Here is a 19,932-nt window from a genome sequence, read left to right as displayed (position 1 = left end):
GTGACACAAGCCCCAGTCTTGGTTACCTGAGTTGAGCTAAGTGTCCGAGGGTGTCCCAGTGTCCCCTGTGTTGCGAGATAGAGCAAAGCAGCCAAGAGCCTACGTACTCTATCTGGATCATTTCCTCTGTTGTGGTGATCCCTGAATTCTCCTCTCTGTAGGTGTTTAGCACTGCATTGTAGGTAGAAGTATTGCTTCAAGAAAGAAAGTCTTTATGTTCTTCATACGTGTACACTACAGCTGGTCTGTCCCGAGCTGGTCTTTTGCAGAGCCAGGATCCTGGCTAAGCTCAGTATGGATGCCTGATCTGTGTGTCTTGCTCCTCTGAGAAACAAAGAGAAACTAAACTAAGTCTGGACCTACACTTCCTCTCCTCATGTGGCTACTTCCTACAGGGTGAATGTAACAGCTCCTGTGAGTGTTGAAGAAGAGCATGTGAGAAGAAAGGAGGATAAAGATAGGTAGAAGGAAAGAGTCTCTCTCATTGGTGTACACAATCACAAGATACAATACAATAACCCTTACACGACTACAGCTGTACAACATATCTACATAATACTGACATCTAGTCGCAAAACCTATACATGACTTCATCACCACTTTACTTGCGAGGTATTGGGCTTTTGCGAGGGGTTTTCTAAACAGAAACACCCATGGTGGGACACCACAAATGCCTCCTTTGGATCATCCAGATGCTCATTGACGAACTTCAAACTAGCCTGGACATGTGCTGGTGAGAGCAGGGGGACCTTGTGTGCCCTGTGGGATTTTAATCCTACAGGGCACACATTGGTGTGGTGTGTTACTAATGGTAATCTGTGAGACTGTGGTCCCAGCTCTTTTAAGGCCATTGACCAGGTCCCTCCATGTAGTTCTGGGCTGATTCCTGACCTTTTTCAGAATCATCTTGCATGGAGTCCTAGACTGAGTAAGATTGACAGTCATCTTGTGTTTCTTCTATCTTCTAATAATTGTGTCCACAGTTGTTGCCTTCTGACCAAGCAGCTTGCCTATTGTCCTGTAGCCCATCCCAGCCATGTGCGGGTCTCTAATTTTGTCCCTAGACAGCTCTTTGGCCTTGGCTATGGTGGAGAGGTTATAGTGTGATTGATTAAGTGTATGGACAGGTGTTTTTTGTTTTTTTTTATACAGGTAACAAGTTTAAACAGGTGAAATTAATCCAGAGTGCATAGTAGGAGGAGCTGATTAAAGAAAAACTAACAGGTCTGTGAGAGAGAAGGAATTCTTGCTCGTTGGTCGGTGATCAAATACTTATTCCATGCAATAAAATGCATATTAGTTATTTAAAAATCAAACATGTGAGTTCCTGGAATTTTTATTTATAGATCCCTTCTCTCACAGATGAAGTGTGTGGTGAGCCCCCGGATGATGTTATAGCGGTGGGATGGCCAGTCACTTGCTAGGTGGAAGTGTGATGCCACTACTTGTGGTGGTTGGCCGAGATACAGCTGGACCTTAAGGGTTTTGTCACATGACGCCAGTGCCAGGTGGGCACACAGGTGTGATGGCACGCCTGCTTTTGTAGTGTAATGCCTGTTGTACCCGTCTCCCCTGTGGTAGGTGTCCTGTCGGGTTGCTGCAGGGTCCCTTGGCATTATGTCACAGGTGGTCAGAGGTGGTCTCTGCCGGGAGGTTGGAGTGTTTAGATGAATACTTGTAGAAGAAGAAGAAACAACCTGTGCCTGTGTTTTGACCTTGTCTATAGTCTTCACATTGCCTTCTGCCCACTAGTTTTGGCTGAACCGTACTGATGGGTGACACAGGCCCCAGACCCTGTTACCTGGAATGAGCAGAATGGTTACAGTTCCTAAGTACACATGCATTGCAAGATGGAGTTCATCGACTTTATCCACTTTGCTCCACCCAAATCAGTTCCTAGCTCTTTGGCTTTTCTGCGGAGACTGTCCTGCACTGTAGTGACTCCTATTCCTCGGCGTGGGTTGAGGTTATCTGTAGGCTATTCCTCTCCTGAAGGGTTTAAAAGTGCATCACACAGCTTATGTAATGCCTCTAGAAAGATGTTTGTAAGAAGGCTCTGCTCTGTGTCCTACTCATGCAGGATACTGACTAAGAACGGACTGGTGACTTCCTGTGTAGTGTGTGTCTTGTTTTTGGGTGGAAAGAGTGCAATAGGGAAACAGGATAGAAAAGAGAGAATAGGTCAGAAGAAAGGAGAAATACCACTGGACAACAGAATCTAGTGCCTAGACAAACAGTAACCCTTTAGTATACTTAAGCCGTGCAGCTTCTAGACTTTAGTTACACACTGTAGCGACATCTAGTGGTCATCTGTAGTAACACAACAGCTATAGTAAAAATCACAGATAAGTACAGACTTTAGCGAGGGGTGTAAAGATTATCAACACCCACAGTGGGACACCACAAGTGTACCTACGATAAGAATTGCAGACCTATCCATTCTTTGATTGGTGCTGATTTTGCAAGTTTTCCCACCTACAAATACTTATTTTCCTCACTGTGCATAGCAGAAATAATACACTTTCCAAAGACCAATCAAGTATATAGATGTAAGCTCTATCCAGGCCTAAAGCCTGTGGTCAGACTCTCCTTCGCCATCACTTTAAATTGTCTCTGCATCCCCTGACTCTCCCTTAATGGTGGGTGTTGGGGAAGAGAAGATTTTTTTTGTTCTGAAGAAGATAAGGTGTTGCCAGAGGCAGCTTCTCCTTCAGAATACATGCGTGTTCAGCAAATACATAGAGATCAGAAGAAAGACCCCCACCCCCATCCCCGCTCAGGCCCTTTAGGTTATAAATATGTAAAGGCTCCTGCCTACCCCTTATACAGGAACATCCTTACCTCTTACCTATTATACATACATACATCTTATATATTTACTTTTTCACTTATATATATTTTAGATATTCACTTTATATATTGCAAAAAAAAAAAAAAAACTATGTGTATAAAATACTTTTAACATTTGATACCACGAACGCAGCAGACGAATGGAGCGAACAGATGGAGTTCTTTTTATATGAAATAATGAGCAGCTCCATCTGTATACGTAGGGTTAATATCTGATACAATGCGCACTGTGCATAATACATAGAGTATCTCAATGAGAGCATTTTTAAGGTGGTATTAAAGTGCGCGCTCTGACTGTCCCCCTCCGTGCATATACGTTAATAACAGGGGATTGATACTTACCTGTATTAGATCTCGACGCAGAAAGAGCAATGTAATTGGCAATAATTGAAGTGTATTATGCAAGCGGCCTGTTCCCTACGGCTTTAACATCCAGTCTTGGTGCGAGTCCAGAATTATGCATATCAGAAATCAGTGTGTACAAGTGAGGACTGCAGTATTTCTCTTCCCCCCGGGGAGAACCCTTCTATATTTCCCTCTTACAGTTGCTAGGCAGCTGACACTTACACTACATTTGAGAAGGCTTCTCCTGATATGATATGTTAGCATGCATGCATGGCTTATAATTGACCTGTTACCAAAGCCTGAGGTAGTAGGATGATGCAGCTTGCATCATATTACTGTTTATTAGAGATGAGCGAGTAGTGAAATATTCGACTTTCGAGAATTCTCGGCACTTGGAAATCAAAATTCGACCACTTGGAGGTCACCAAGTCCCCCATGAAACCTCCCTAAACGATGAGAACACCTCCGCAATGACACTGGGACATTAGGGGAGCATGCCTGGGTGCACCCAACACCCCAAAATTGCAGTATAATGCCACTCTCTGCAGTTGCGAAGGAAAAATATTTGCAAACGCTTTACGGCAATGTTCACACATTTTGTTCGTATTTCTTGCGCAGCGTTACATGCATGATTCCAATGTGCGTCTGTAGAGCGTCATGTTATTCGCACGTATCACGCGTAATGCTGTACGAACGATACTGGAACAGTATGTATGACGTGCCTTTTTGTGGGCTACTGGAACAATATGTATCACGTGCCTTTTACTGGGCAACTGGCACAATAGGTATCACTTGCCTTTTCCTGGGCAACTGGCAGAATAGGTATAAGGTTAACGTGCCCTTAGTGGGCTAAACCAAGGACACTATAAGTAACTTGTACACACAGGGTAGTGGAATGAATACAGCTGATGCTGATACTGTTATATCATCTATTTCTTAGCACTGAGAAGTGCTTTGGATGAAGACTCCAGAGGCGGAAATCAAGTCTTAAATATTTGAGGTCATGTGGTTCAGCCATCCAATGAGGGTATACGCCGTTTTCGCACTGTGTGCGTACTCCCAGGGTCCCTCACGGCCTCCCTGCCTGAGGATTGGATTAAAAAAAGCGCCAACTGCGATGGGAGGGCTTTCGAATGTTTGCCTCGTATTCGACACACTACTCGATTGTATTCGAATCTTTCGAATACCGCAATATTCGATCGAATACCTACTCGATTGAATCGATCGAAAGGCTGTCCAGGCAGGATGGGAGTTGTAGTTTTGCAACAGCTGGAGAGCCAAGGTTCCCCCTACCCCTGGTATAATTCTCTATTGATTTCATGCAAATCTCCCCCCAAACACCTGTATGCTAATGAACGTCCACTCACTCATCACTTCCGGTTTTACGTCCATGATGGATATTATCCCCTTAAGGACGGAGCCAATTTTCGTTTCTGCGTTTTAGTTTTTTCCTTCTCGTGTTTAAAAGGCCATAGCGCTTGTATTTTTTTGCGCCACTAATTTTACTTTGCAATGGCAGACTTAATTTTTGCATAAAATACACTGCAAAACCAGAAAAAAATTATATGCGCGGTGAAATTGAAAATTAAAACGATATGCAACTTGCATAACTTTTTATTTTATTTGATTGCTTTTAAAAAAATAAAACCTTTTACAGAAAATAAACATTCCTTAAAATCGCTCTATTCCCATGCTTATAACGCTTTTATGCTTTGGTCTATGGGGCTGTGTGAGATGTCATTTTTTTGCGCCATGATCTGTACTTTCTATCGATACCTTGATTGCTTATATGCAACTTTTTGATCGATTTTTATTAAAATTTTTCTGGATTTGATGCACAATTTTGCACTTTGGCGGGTTTTTGCACTTACACCGTTTACCGTGCGAGATCAAGAATGAGATAATTAAATAGTTTGGGCAATTACACATATTTATTTATTTTTATAAAATTTGAAAAGGGGGTGATTCAGACTTTTATTAGGAGAGGTTTTTTTTTTTAATTAATAAAAACACTTTTTTTTTTAAACCTTGGAAGTCCCCCTGGGGAACTTCTAATATAACTACACTGATCTCTCATAGAGATCAGTGTAGTTTACTTTATACAGCACTGATCAATGAGATCGGTGCTCTCTTAACCTGGCCTGCAGCAGACCAGAATACCGAGCTGGGATCAGCGTCATCTGAGATCAGCTGAGTCCCGGACCAGAAAGATAAAGGGATCCCCCCTCCGCGATCGCATCACGCTGGGGGGATCCCGCCACTAGACACCAGGGAAAGGGGGACGGAAGACTTTTAAATGCAGCTGTCATGTCTGAACCTACCTAACAATGAGATGCCGTAAATGTATGCCATCTGTCATTAAGGGGTTATGGATCTGTTTGACTGATACAGCATTGTTTGGTCTTACACCTGTTTTCTAGTGTACAGGAGTAGCAAAGGCTGGGTTCACACTAGGTTTTTTTTTTGCCATCCGGATGCATTTGTGTGCAAGTATTTTGATCCGTTTTTCCATTTATAAAAATAAAAAAAAAAACGGATCAAAACGCATCCATTTTTTTTAACGCACACAAAAATAAGGTCAAGTACGTTTTTGTGTACGTTTAAAAAAAAGAAACAGATACGCTTTGATCTGTTTTTTTTTTTTTTACAATGAAAGTCAATGGAAAAGCGGATCAAAATGGATGCACACAAATACATAGTGTCAACCCACTGGAGAGAAAACACCACTTCCTGCAGGACATACACCAGCTGATAAGTACTGAAAGGCTTTAGATTTTTAAATAGAAGTAAATTACAAATCTATATAACTTTCTGAAACCAGCTGATTTGAAAGAAAAATATTTTTGCCAGAGTACCCCTTTAATATTCCATCCTGAGTGGCTGCCTAAATGTGGCTTTTTTTTTTAATATCATGAACTGGAGATCCCCTCCCATTATAGAGATCTATTCATCCAATAACACCAACTGCTATTATGTACATGTATATCCATGGATATTCTAAGGACTGTGGGTAAACCAAGCTACCTTGGAGAGCAATGTGTTAGAAATGCAGACACAACTGGTTTCATAGTCAGCCCTGCTACATCTGCTATATTACTTACATGTTACAGTACAATGTTTGTCTTTGGAAAGAACAAATAATGTTCCGCTACATCTGTAGTTTAATCAATCATTTGACTAGAAGCAAACAATGCTGTGTAATGACGCATTCAGCTCTGCTACATCTAGATTCATCTGTCTTTAGGAAGACAAAAACCAATATCCTTCACCTTTCAGATTTTTTTTTTCATGTTACTACAATAAAAGATTATTATAAAATATAAAGCATGAATATAACAGTGTAATAGTACACATGCACTAAAATACACAAACATACTCTGCAGCCCTGTACATATGATGATGATGATGATTATTATTATTATTATTACCGTTTTTCCAGCGTATAAGGCGACTGGGGGTATTAGACGACCCCTGACTTTAAAGAAGATTGTCAGGGGTTCGCCTTATACGCCGGAAAATGTTAACCCCTGCCTGACCGCAGCCCTGCTGCGGTTAGGCAGGGTTAGCTGCAGCTAAATTAAAAAAAAAAAAAAAGTTCACTCACCTTGGGGCCCGTTCCCCGCGTCCGCGCGTCTTTGGGTACTTCCGGAGACTCCGTCATTCTCCCGAAGCTCTCTGGGCAGTCGAGCGTCTCCAAGCTTTTTGGATGAGATGCTCGGCTGCCAGGAGAGCTTCAGGGATCCCCGGCGCAGGCAGTGTACGTCACACTGCCTGTGCCGGAAACAGGCTAGGAGACGCACGGACGCCGGGAACGGGCCCCAGGTGAGTTAACTGGTTTTTTTTTTTTTTATTACTGGTCGCTCCATATGGTGGGGATGCGTCCATTTTTGAGCCCTCCCACTGTATGGGGTGACCATACCCGGCATAAGACGACATCCGACTTCTAAGAAGATTTTTCGCGGTTAAAAAGTCGTCTTATAAGTCAGAAAATACAGTATTGTTATTATACATATATTATTTTCCATGTTTATTATTATTTTTATTATTATTTTATTATACTTATTATTATTCTAATACATATTATTAGTATATTATACATATGATTATTATTATTTTGCATATGATGATGATGATGATTATTATTATTATTATTATTATTATTATTATACATATGTTTATGCCATCACACCAATCCCTGTCACTATTTACAAATATTCCTAATCCGAGCTCCACAGGGATTGATCTCTTATTCTCTCCTATTACACTGAATCAGGAATGTCAAGAAGCTTATTGTAACATTTTAATCTTTTAATATATATATATATATATATATATATATATATATATATATATATGTGTGTGTGTGTGTTTTTATTATTATTATTATTATTATTATTATTATTATTATTATTATTATTATTATTATTATTATTATTATTATTATTATTATTTGTTGTTGTTTCCAGCAAAGACAGGGTTAAAAATATCTCTTTAAAAAAATAAGGGTTGTGGGTTTGGGCTGCTCCAGGTAATCCTTGTTAATACCCTTCTGCATAGGAGATCCTAAGCTGTTCATTGGTTGCAACAGAGCGTAGATAGAAGAGGGGGGGGGGGGGGAAGAGCTTCCCATCTTTGCAATGGGTTGGTCCATGGTGTAATGTAATGAGTGTCTGGAGGTGGAGGTGGCAGTAAGGTGTGCAGCAGCAGCAGCAGCAGCGGCAGGAGGAGAGGGGGAGCTCAGTGTGTATGGACAGCAAAGGCCACAGCTGGGAAGCAGAGAGCTGAGAAATAGAGGGAAAAGCCATCTTGTGTGTGTGTGTGTATATTCCAGAGAGAGAGGGGAGGAGGAGGAGGAGGTGGAGGAGGAAGAGAAGGGATGGACTACTGTCTCATAGGCTCTGGCAGCTGCTGCATGCATAGTGCTGCTTCTTTCACTGGCTTTCAGCAGTCATGAATCATTTGGAGTCCAGTACAAGCACAGCTAGCACACCAGATCTGCTACTACTGGTGCCCCTGTCTGCCTGGATATAAATGGACACAAGACAGTGTCTGGTCTGCAGCACATCCTCCTCTGCAAGGTAAGATGTCCCCCCCAGCTGCATCCTGCAAAGTTGCATGCATGTATCATCTTGCTGTCACCATTATGCTCCCATCCAGACCTGTAAGCAGACCAGGGGGTAGCTAACTTGTATGTCTTGTTTTGTGAATGAGAGCCCCCCTTAGTAGTAGGATATGACAATAGGGTCTAAAAGGTTACATTGTTAATATATCCAGATAGGGAAGCATGAAATTTTAGAGTATCCCTTACCCCACCCCATCTGTGATACTACTATATGGACCCCCCTCCTCCTCTTACATTCTGATACTAAGTATAAAATAGGAAAGCCATAGAATAGGTAGGAGTGACCTTGAGCGTGCCATTTTATCTTCTCCTGATGCTTTAGAACTAGACGGTAAGGGTTAATAAGGTGCATGATGGAATAAGCCTTTAGATGGTACAGGCTTTGCATTGATAAAGGCCTTTCCCCTAAACCTAATCCTGTCTAGTATATTTGGGCATAGTAGGGAGGAAATCCCTCATGGCAGCTGACTTGTCATGTTCATTAACCAGTTCCCTGCCTCCTCTTACTGGATTTCTATAGGATTTTAAGGTCACTAAAATAGGCTAAAATAGCAGGGGTAGGGGAACATTGGCTCTCCAGCTGTTGCAAAACTACAACTCCCATCATGAACCGCTGTCCAGGCATGATGGGAGTTGTAGTTTTGCAACAGCTGGAGAGCCAAGGTTCCCTACCCCCTGGGCTATAGTGAGAATATGCCATGTATATGGATGCGGTAGCTTATACTGCACAGCTCTGCTCCAGATCTTATTCATTGAATACTATGGGGTATACCTGACCACAGTGTTATATTCCACATTACCAGCCTTTACATACCTGCTTGTTCCACTTTTATCTGTGCAAATAAGAAAACGCTGGAATTTGCCCAATATTGTGCAAAGCAAATACATTTTTATGGGTTTTTTTTTTATGCCAAAAGCCGACTGCAGTGTCTGGAAATGTTACCTGTGTGTAAAGTTAGATCTGAAGGGACGTTCTTCAATTGGGACTCGACCTATCTAACCAAGCAGGCTGTGTCGCTGACAAGCTAAGAATAGTGCAGATCTATGGAGTTTTTATTTTTATTTTTTTCCTATTGACATATAGGTTACTATAACCCAGGGAAAGGGAACCTTGGCTCTTTGGCTGTTGCAAAACTACCACTCCCATCATGCCTGGACAGGCATGATGGGAGTTGTAGTTTTGAAACAGCTGGGGAGCCATGGTTCCTTACCCCTGCTATAACCTGATATACTTGATGTTGAGATATGTTAATAGGTGGTAGCTACTATTGTCTGGTGTTTTACTGCTTTATTATAGTAAAGTGTTGGCAAAGAGTATTCTCAAGGGAGGACGCTGGTTCCGTACTGAATTTCTAATGAAGATATATGACACAGCTCAACCACATGATGGGCTTAACTTAATAAACTTTTTTTTTTACGCAAGCAGAAATATCACATTTTTTTGTTTTGTTTCAGAAAGTTATATAGATTTGTAAATTACTTCTATTAAAAAATGTCCAGTCTTCCACTACTTATCAGATGCTGTATATCCTGCAGGAAGTAGTGTATTCTTTCCAGTCTGACACTGTGCTCTCTGCTGCCACCTCTGACCAGAGCAGTAGTAAATCCCCATAGAAAACCTCTCCTGCTCTGGACAGTTCCTGACATGGACAGAGGTGGCAGTAGAGAGCACTGTGTCAGACTGGAGAGAATACATACACCTCCGTGGGGCAGGGAAATTAACCTGTTGATCCAGATCGGCCCTCGGCTCTTTTGTTTTGAATAGAGCTGCGAGTATGGCACATGACACGCGGCCGCTGGAACGAGCTGAGTGCTGTACTCGGCTCTCTACTACATGTTTCTCAAGGCTATATGATCAACATTTGGAAAAAAAAAAAAATATATACATATATATATATATATGTACAGTATATAACGCAGCGCTTCGCGGGTACGGGGGGAGAGTTAGGTAGTGATTTTTTATTACGTTCCCCCTTGCCCTTGCCGGCTGATCTTTCAAGGTGTAAAGGTCTCATTCACGCGTCCAGGAATCTATGGATCCGTATTTCCGTACTTGAGGATGCCTCTGGATCTACAGGTCCCAATGACAGCATACTCTAGGCCACAGGTGTCAAACTGCGGCCCTCCAGCTGTTACAAAACGACAATTCGCATCATGCTAAAGCTTTGGCTGTCTGGGCATGATGGAAATTGTAGTTTTTCAACAGCTTGAGTGCTGTGAGTTTAAAGGCGAAAATCTTTTTCTTTCAAATCAACTGGTCTCAGAAAGCTATATAGATTTGTGATTTACTTCTATTTAAAAAAATCTCCAGTCTTCCCATACTTATCAGCTGCTATATGTCCTGCAGTGGAAGTGGTGGATTTTTTCCAGTCTGACACAGTGCACTCTGCTAAAATCTCTATGTTAGAAACTGTGCAGAGCAGGAGAGGTTTTCTTTAAAGGGATGCTCCAGCGTGGGGGCACTTTTTTGGGGGGACCGGGGAGGAGGTGGCTGAAATAAAAGACGTCCACTTACCTCCCCGGTTCCAGCAGTGGGTCCCGCATCACGGCGCTCCGGTGCCCGGTTCCCGGCCGCTTCCGGGTGTCTGACGCCGCCCGAGACGCTACGTCTCAGGGCCGCTCAGCCACTCAGTCACTCAGTGAAGGAGGCGGGATCCGTTTGAAGTCCGCTCGGATCCCGCCTCCTTCACTGAGTGAACCGGGCATCGGAGCACCGTGATGCGGGACCCGCCGCTGGAACCGGGGAGGTAAATGGACGTCTTTTATTTCAGCCACCTCCTCCCCGGTCCCCCCAAAAAAGTGCCCCCATGCTGGAGCACCCCTTAAAGAATGTTCCACTGCTCTGGACAGTTCCTGACATGGACAGCGGTGGCAGCAGAGAGCACTGTGTCAGACTGGAAAGAATACACCACTTCCTGCAGGACATACAGCAGCTGATAAGTATGTGAAGACTTGAGATTTTTTTACATTGAAGTAAATTACTAATCTTTATAACTTTTTGACACCAGTTGATTTGAAAGAAAAAGATTTTCGCTGGACAACATTTTCAACACTCCTGCTGTAAACCTTTCCACAGCTGCTTTTCTGAACTCCATCACTTTGTGTCCTGTTGTCAGGGCCGGCGTCAGCACCCGGCTTACTCGGGCAAGTGCCAGGGCCCACAGCCCCTTACGGGGCCCCCCGGCACTTGCCCACCCCCGGAATAATTAGCCACCGGAACAGTGGCGTCGCTAGGCATGATTCTGCCTAGCCCCAAAAGTTACTTGTCCCTGCCACCTGCCGAAATAACAGCGGCAGTGAGCTCTGATCCCTGGCCTGATCCGCAACTTAGATTGCCCGCCCTCACGTAACACTCAGACGCTGCTTCAGTGACTTCACCCGTCACTTGTGCATCTGATGTGCGCCGTGGTGTGTGTGTGTGGTGTGTGTGTGTGTGTGTGTGTGTGTTCTGAACTGACGTGATCAGCAGTGCATTATATACTTATCATCCCTCCCGTCTGGGCGTGCACATCTCTATCCATTTTGTGCAGGTGATTAGCAGTGTATTACACACCCATCTTCCCCCTGAATGAGTGTATACACCTCTCTCCACTCCATGTAGGCGATCAGCAGTGCATTATATACTTATTATGTGTAGGCGATCAGCAGTGCATTATATACTTATTATGTGTAGGCGATCAGCAGTGCATTATATACTTATTATGTGTAGGTAATCAGCAGTGCATTATATACTTATTATGTGTAGGTGATCAGCAGTGAACCATATACCCATTATCCCCCCTATATGAGTGTGTACATCTCTCCATTCAGTGTAGGTGACCAGCAACGTACCACTTACCTACCATCCTCCTGTATCAGTGTGCAGACATCTCTCCACTCTGTGCAGGTGACCAGCAGCGTACTACTTACCTACCATCCCTCCTGTACCAGTGTGCAGACATCTCTCCACTCTGTGCAGGCGACCAGCAGTGTACTACTTACCTACCATCCCTCCTGTATCAGTGTGCAGACATCTCTCCACTCTGTGCAGGTGACCAGCAGCGTACCACTTACCTACCATCCCTCCTGTATCAGTGTGCATACATCTCTCCACTCTGTGCAGGTGACCAGCAGCGTACTACTTACCTACCATCCTCCTGTATGAGTGTATACACATCTCTCCACTCTGTGCAGGCGACCAGCAGTGTACCACTTACCTACCATCCTCCTGTATGAGTGTATACACATCTCTCCACTCTGTGCAGGTGACCAGCAGCGTACTACTTACCTACCATCCCTCCTGTATCAGTGTGCATACATCTCTCCACTCTGTGCAGGTGACCAGCAGTGCACCATATACCTAATACATACCCATACAGGAGGACAACAAGCATACAATACACCGCCGATCACCCACACCCACACGGGGGACAACAAGCACACAACACACCGCTGATCACCCACACAGAATGGAGGGACAGAGGCCCTCTAACAATGATGCCACATAATTTGCTATACAAAGGGGCCCGCTGAGGCCCTGTTGACCAAGGGCCCACAAAAACCTAGAGCCGACCCTGCCTGTTGTTTTCCTATTCAGGCATACGCCCACTCACATGCAAAGTGCCAAAGCCGTCTCTTACAGATGCCCCTCACCCCACCGTACATTACTGCAGCACAACATCTTGGCACCACAATGTTATCCGTCCTGTCGGCTCCAGGACACAGGCCAGTGCTGACTCATACTTACACCTCCTGCGGCATGGCACCCAGGTCCCTTATTCCTGGCCTCATCAACTTACAGAAGTACCACAGTCCAGCACTCCGATATAGGCGTCACTATACCCTTTATCGAAACAGCGGGGGAGATTTATCAAACATGGTGTAAAGTGAAACTGGCTCAGTTGCCCCTAGCAACCAATCAGATTTCACCTTTCATTTTCCAAAGAGTCTGTGAGGGATGAAAGGTGGAATCTGATTGGTTGCTAGGGGCAACTGAGCCAGTTTCACTTTACACCATGTTTGATAAATCTCCCCCAGCGTGTTTAAAAGTCCATTCAGAAGCGCAGCCAGTGTTTTTTTTTTGACCACCTGTTGATCATTGTCTGTTTGTTAAAGCATTGCTATCAAATACAAAAACTTTTGACATGTTTCACAAACATGTCAAAAGTTTTGATTAGTCGGGGTCTCAGTGCTGAGACCTCCACCAATCTTTAGATGGGTGGGAAGAAGTGGGAGGTCCATCTCATTGCAGGAGATCATAGACTTAGGGCCCTATTACACGGAACAGTTATTGGCCGATAATGGTCCATTATAATAGAATTATGTTGGCTGATCGTCGCAGTTTTTGCAAACGACTCATATAGCAGCGATCTGCTGCTGTTGCCCAGCGGAACAGGAGCGGCGGCAGAAGACCGCTGCTATATGCTATGGGCTGCCCAGACGATCTAGCGATCACCTGGGCGGCCCCACCGCAGCTCCCCGCGGCTCCCCCTGTACTAACCAGCTCAGAGCGGGAAACGAGATGCAAACGAGCGCTATCAGCCTTTAGGGCCCTATTACATGGGGTGATAATTGGCCGAATCAAGGCGATTGCCATTCCGCGTAACAGAGAGAACGATCAGCCGATGAAACGATCATCAGCTGATTGTTTCTTTAGGTCCGGACCTAAAATCATCGGGCATGGGGTGTCACTACGTGTTATAGCGATGCAAGGCCCACGGCTGATGATTGTAGTATAAAATAATAAAGTATTTACTTACCTTACCATGTTCCCCAGTGCCCTTGGGCCTTCCCTGGTCTCTGACAGACCACTCAGTCAATCACTTGGCAAGACAAGACCACGGCCAGGGATTGGCTGAGCAGCCTGTCAGTGCAGAGAACAAACCAGAAGGGAACAGAAGACAGAGCTTCAGAGACCAGGGAAGGCCCAAGGACACCCAGAACGTGGAAAGGTAAGTAAATACTTCACTATTTTACACTAAAAGCAAGGGCTGCACGGACATCCCTGATGATGTCCATGCAGCCCTTGTTTCCCTATTGTCGGCCCGTTTACTTGCTTAGTAAACAAGCATTGATCTTGCAGATCAGCACTTGTTTACACTTTATGTTCGGGTCGTCTCGTAGGACCCTTCGTGCCGTATTTCATGGCTCGATTAGCAGGGTAACCCAGCACCAATCTGCTGGATCAGCACTCGCTTACAGAGCCTAATACACGGCTCGATTGTTGTGCGGTAAGGGTAAGGACATTATTAGTAATGTCTATGCATCCCTTACTTTATGTAGAATATAATAAAGATTATACTTACCTGTCCACGCTCCCCCAGTGTCCTGCTGCCTTTTCACTGGTCGCGGTCAACGTGAAATGCGGGGAAAAGGACATCCGGGGGCCTGGACAGGTAAGTATAATCTTTATTATTTACTTTACATCGTCATTAGCCATCATCCGAACAACAAGAGTCGACGATTGGCTCTTCTCCTAAGTGCTGTTGAGCGATATCTGCCCAAAATGGCCTGATTGGGCCGATTATTGGCCCGTGTAATAGCCTTACAATAAAGTCTAACTTAGAATGAAGATATATCAAAAGTTTTGACAAAGTCTTGGGGACAATTCATACTTTTATCACAAGTTCAAGTATTTTTTAGAACAGAAGCAGATCTGCGGAGGAGCTGATCTACGTTGTTTTCATCAACTTACACATGACATAGCGACAGCTCCAATACAACAATTTGTCAAGTCTTAGGGGGCGATAATCGGCTCCGTGGACTAGAGAGAACGATCAGCCGATGATCGTGTCATCGGCTGGTCGTTCATTTAGGTTCAAACCTAAAATCATCGGTTGCCACCTGTGCATCGCTACGTGGGATAGCTGGTGCGACAGGCGACCGACTATTTCACAAACATCAAACTTTACCTGTCCAAACTGCAGGTCTTCTCCTTCTCCCGGTCCCGCACCGCAGCAGCTTCGGAGTGGCCTGTCTGAACTGACAGACTGCTCAGCCAATTACTGGCCGATACCGCCGCGGCCAGTGATTGGCTGAGTAGTCTGTCAGTTCAGACAGGCGGCTCCTAAGCTGCTGCTGCGCAAAACCGGGAGAAGAAGACCTGCAGCCTGGACAGGTAAAGTATGAAACAAGGGCTGCATGTCCCTGCAGCCCTCGCTAAACGATTGTCGGCCCGTGGAATAGGCCCAGTAAACGAGCGCTGATCTAGCAGATCGGTGCCCGTTTACATCGCTGATCAGGCCCTGGTCGGCCCGTGGAGTACCACCCTTAGGGTCCTATTACACAGAGCGATTTTTAACGATTAACGATCGCAAATGAGATTGTTTATCGTTAACCTGAAATCCTTCACCATATTAGACAGAACGATAGTCGTTAGTTACGATTGTTACTACGATTGATATTGCGATTGTTACGATGATCGTTTACTCCCTCTGATCCCAGCAAAACAATGAACAATGTGGAATTACAGCGAACGATTAAGGATAATTTTAGGTTCAGATCTAAATCAACGATCAACAACATACGAGCGATTTTTCGATCGTTGCCTGCAATTACACAGAACGATTACTGTTTAAATTCGAACGATACAACGATTTTTCGCACGATAATCGCCCCGTTTAATAGGGCCCCTATTCAACATGCAAGACGGGTATACTTGTAGTATACAGGTATACAACTATAGGAGAAAAAATTTCTTAGCACACCATTTTGTCTAATAGTAGACCACAATAAGGTGACCTCGGCAATGGAATAGACCATACACTATACGTATACCTCTCCTGGGCTAACATTAAAACTACACATGTAGGATCCAGCTTTTCCCTTCTCAAGTCACCCACCTAAGACAGGTACCTGGACTCTGTGTGGATTACAACAGGGACCAGCACTGTAGCGCAACATAATAGTCCATCGTAGAGTAGGTCTCATTGCACAAGCATCTCCTCTCTGAGCCTGTATACTGGGATCAACAGCCCCTTGACCTAACTGCACAAATTAGTAGGTTGTTCAACACATATTCTATCCGAATTGGGGTCTTCTGAAGAGAAATGCACATTAACCCATCCCAAGAGCTATTCAAGTTTACAATAACAGTTTCACATTTGTCCGCTCATTGTTCTCATGGATACTCTCCTCTTCCACCAAACGTAAGGCTACTGCAATAAATCCATTGATATCAAGTCTCTCACAGCAGGTTGCACCTTTGTCACACCCTATCTATGGGTACTCCTCCATTCCTCCAGAACAGTTGTTTGCCATGTCGCTTAGGGTCCTATTACACAAATCGATTATATGCCTATTCGGACAGATATCGCTTTGTGTAATAAAGACAACGATCAGGCCAATCATTAGTTGATTGTTGTCTTCCAACGTTTAAAAAAAAAATCATCGCCCGCTGACTGCGCGTCATTACTTGTAATGGCTGATGACACTGTAAAAAAAAAAAAATAAGATTATACTTACCTGTCCAGATTCCTCTGGTGTCCTGCTGCCTTTTCCCTGCATTCCCCGTTCACTGCAGCCATGGTCTGTTTCAGCCAATGATTGGCTGAGTGGCCTGTCACTTCAGAGACGGTTTCATAAGCTTCAATGGCCGCTGTGGGGAATGCAGGGAAAAGGCAGCAGGACACTGGGGACTCTGAAAAGGTAAGTACATATAGGTCACCATATTGCCAATAGTAATACCACCCTGTAACCAGTAATAATGCCACAGCAGGGAAACCCAGCTCATCGCACCTGCCGGCAATCACTCCCCATCCGATGCATGGAGGTGCAAGCTATAAAATTAGTGGTGATTCTTTTTTAAAGTAAGGGCCCTATTAAATGGGACGATTATCGTGCAGAAAATGGTTATATCGTTTGAACTTAAACGTTAATCGTCCTGAGTAATTGCAGGCATGATTGTGTGTCATTGATCATTGATTTAGATCTGACCCTAAAATCATCGTTAATCGTTCAGTGTAATTGCACATTGTTCCTTCGCATTGTCTATTAGGACCCTTAGGGTTCTATTACATGGTCTGATAGGGCCCCATGAATATTTTTTTTTTTTCCAATCAAATTTTTATTGAAGAAGATGAAACATGAATATTGAATCTAGATCGGTGCTCATTTCCTGGGCCTAATACATGGCCGCTGCGTGGATGGGTAATGTATACTGTTTGAAGAATTGTCAGCCGCCGGCCGTGCATCACAATTACACATAGCGATGCACAGTCGGTGCCGGATGATTTTAGGTTTGGACCTAAAGAAATGATCAGCTGAGGATCGTTTCATTTGCTGATCGTTGTCTCCGCTGATTATCACTGAGTTAATAGGACCCTAAAGGCCCTATTACACCAACAAATCTGACGACAGATTATCTGCCAAAGATTTGAAGCCAAACCCGGGAACAGACTAAGGGCCCTATTCCACCGGACGATTATCGTTTAGATTATCGTTAAATCGTTTGAATCTAAACGATAATCGTTCGGTTGAAATGCAGTTAACGATTAACGACCGAACGAGAAATCGTTGATCGCTTTATAAGACCTGGACCTATTTTTAGCGTTGCTCGTTCGCAAAACGTTCGCAAATCGTTTGCATTGAATAAGACGTCGTTCGCAGTAGATACGAACGCAATAGCGAAGAAAAAACGATCGCAAATACGATCATAAATAACGATTATCGTTCCATTGAAATGAGTGAAAGTTTTCAGGTCTTTCACAATAGCGGTCGTTTGAGATCGTTAATCGTTAACGATTATGCGAACGATAATCGTCCGATGGAATAGGGCCCTTAGGGTACACGGAGCTATTTTTAACGATTAACGACGGACAATAAACAATCGCAAACGAGATTGTTTATCATTAACCTGAAATCGTTCACCATATTACACAGATCGATAATCGTGATAATCGGCTGATCGTTCTCTCTATTTTACCGAATGATAATCGGCCAAATGGGGCCGATCCGGCAGATTATCGTTACTGTGGAATAGGGCCCTTAGGCTTCAAGGCATAGAACCTAGAGGGCACATATCAGGTTAAGGGCCCTATTACAAAGGACGATTGTCGTGCAAAAAAATTGTTAAATCGTTCTAATTTAAACGATAATCGTTCGGTGTAATTGCAGGCAACGATCAAAAAATCGTTTGTATTTCGTTGATTGTTGATTTAGATCTAAACCTAAAATTATCGTTAATCGTTCGCTGTAATTCCACGTTGGTTCGCTTAAGTTCCGCATTCGTTCACTAATCGTTCAGTGTAATTGCACATTGTCCATTGTTTCGCTCGGATCAGAAGGAGTAAACGATCACAGTAACGATCGCAATAACGATCATAGTAACGATCGTATCTAACGATTATCGTTCTGCGTAATATGGTGAACGATTTTAGGTTAACGATAAACAATCTCGTTTGCGATCGTTTGTCATTGGTTATTAATCGTTAAAAATCGCTCCGTGTAATAGGACCCTAATGGTGGTTTTACAGAGCGATAATTCGCCCAATCGCACGATTAACGATTTTGAATGAACGTTTTTTTTTTTTATAACGATCGGCGTTTACACGGAACGATACATCGTACGGAATATTCGTTTTGCGATCGCTTAATCCTATCTCACACATAGGGGAAATCGTTGAAAGAATGTTTACACTGAACAATCTGCGAATTTTTTGCGAACGATCAATGACGATTTGAGAACTTGTTGAAAGATCAAAATGAACGATTTCTCGCTCGTCGCTTGATCGTTCGCTGCGTTTACACGTACGATTATCGTTCGAATTCGAACGATACATCGTTCCGTGTAAAACCACCATAAGAAACGCTGCCCTACAGCGTCTAACCTGAAGGATGTCAATCAAATTCAGAAGGAGGGGGCAGGCAGTGATAGGGACCGGAAATGTTGGGCAGTTGAAGCAATCCAGGAATTCGAGAAAAAAATAATTGATTGAATAATCTAACCATCTCTACCATGACATAAATGCAGGCATGATGAGAAGGTTATTGATTGGAGACTCGTCCTGTTCCATGAAGAGGGTACATGCCTTGTGCAGACTCCTTTTGCAAACAATTAACCTTTGATCATTAGAGAGCATTGGGCAATGTTTCCTCTGTAGACGGCATTTTGGCTGGATTCACGTGCAGCTCAGCTCCGATGTTTGTGGTGTTTTTAGAGCCCGTCCTCAGCCTGTCTGGCTTTCCTGCTGAAACGTCCACTTTATTTCACTTTTTTTTTGTATACGGTTTGAATGATTCATTTACGGATCCATTGGTTTTCCATTATATCCATTTTTGACAGGATAGACAAACAGAGACTGTCTCGCGGATCTGTTTTTTGTTTAGTGCAATATATGGCAGTATATGGAGGCTGCTGGACCGGCGCCCTGTTGTATCCTCTCGCAATCTGTTAAACCGAATTCTTTGGCATCTTTTTTTTTCTTTTTTTTACTAAGGGTTCTATTACACAGGCCAATGGGGGCCCGATAATAACTGTAAACGAGCGCCGATCTGCTAGATCGGCACTCGTTTACTGGGCCTATTGCACGGCCCAAAAATCGTTGAACTAGGGCTGCATGGACATTGTTACCGATGTCCTTGCAGCCCTTGCTTAAACTGTATACAGTACCTATCCATGCTGCAGGGCTCCTCTTGCG

At 43.8% G+C, this 19,932-nt stretch overlaps 1 protein-coding gene across 17 annotated transcripts in view; it reads left to right on the top strand.

Moving 5' to 3' along the window:
- RIMBP2 (RIMS binding protein 2) overlaps positions 1 to 19,932 on the top strand; it is a 312,677-nt gene that overhangs the window by 78,659 nt on the left and 214,086 nt on the right. The window contains exon 1 of one of the 17 annotated variants that reach the window (XM_069960991.1): positions 8,190 to 8,273. The exons of 15 other annotated variants lie outside the window; for them this stretch is intronic. The gene's annotated coding sequence lies outside the window, so the exon portion shown is untranslated. Of the gene's footprint in view, positions 1 to 8,189; positions 8,274 to 19,932 lie in introns of those variants that run through there. One more of the 17 variants, XM_069960992.1, reaches the window with a different exon arrangement.

Source organism: Dendropsophus ebraccatus, chromosome 3 (assembly GCF_027789765.1).
Source record: "Dendropsophus ebraccatus isolate aDenEbr1 chromosome 3, aDenEbr1.pat, whole genome shotgun sequence".
NCBI classification, from domain to species: domain Eukaryota; kingdom Metazoa; phylum Chordata; class Amphibia; order Anura; family Hylidae; genus Dendropsophus; species Dendropsophus ebraccatus.
This window is presented reverse-complemented; position numbering and strand designations above follow the sequence as displayed.